At 45.6% G+C, this 675-nt stretch overlaps 1 protein-coding gene across 1 annotated transcript in view; it reads left to right on the top strand.

Moving 5' to 3' along the window:
- Positions 1-675, top strand: part of LOC119585378 (metabotropic glutamate receptor 8-like) — a 54,086-nt gene that overhangs the window by 32,786 nt on the left and 20,625 nt on the right. The gene's annotated exons all lie outside the window — the stretch shown is intronic.

Genomic DNA, 675 nt, shown 5'->3' with positions numbered 1-675 from the left:
CTCACGTTCAAACCGCTCACTAATGCTTCCAACGGGCCGCTGCAGGATGTCCCCGACGTGCAACTGTAGGCCGCGTCCTGCTGCACCGCTGAAGGTTCTCCTGTCTCGCGCAGCCGAGCAGCCAGCCGGCCTTCCCCTGCGGTCCGAGGCGACGAAGGGGCAGAAGGGATCGGCTTCCTGAGGGAGGCGAGGGGGAAGGGAGGAGCTGCCTCGGTGTTCCATGGCTCTTTTGTTGTTGTTGTTGAAAGGAGTGATGGATTAAGGAACTTCCGAAGACTAGCGGAGCCACAGGAAAAACGTGAAGAACTCTTGCAAATTGCGGAGAAATGTTGAGAGAAAAATGTTGGCCAGTGATTGTGAACAGAAAATATATATTTTTATTGAGATTTACACTCTGATGAATAAGATTTAGAGATAAAGCGTTCTTTAAAAAGACAAAAAAAATAAACAGAAATAACGGTAATGAAACTTTATGCACGATGTATATTTTTTATCCTATGCACTTACAGAAAATACTCGAAGAGGAAACGTAAAAAAGTGACTATTCCGAAGAAAAAAATGACACGGGGTGCTCTGTATCAGAGTTATTTCAAAACACAGCCCAGGTCCCCTTTTCTGTAATTTCCTGTATCTCACCTTTATTCCCTTCTTCCTGTTCCCTAGAATCGACGAATA

This window comes from Penaeus monodon, chromosome 19 (genome assembly GCF_015228065.2).
Source record: "Penaeus monodon isolate SGIC_2016 chromosome 19, NSTDA_Pmon_1, whole genome shotgun sequence".
NCBI classification, from domain to species: domain Eukaryota; kingdom Metazoa; phylum Arthropoda; class Malacostraca; order Decapoda; family Penaeidae; genus Penaeus; species Penaeus monodon.
Note: the sequence above shows the minus strand (reverse complement) of the source record. Positions and strands in the feature narration are given on the sequence as shown.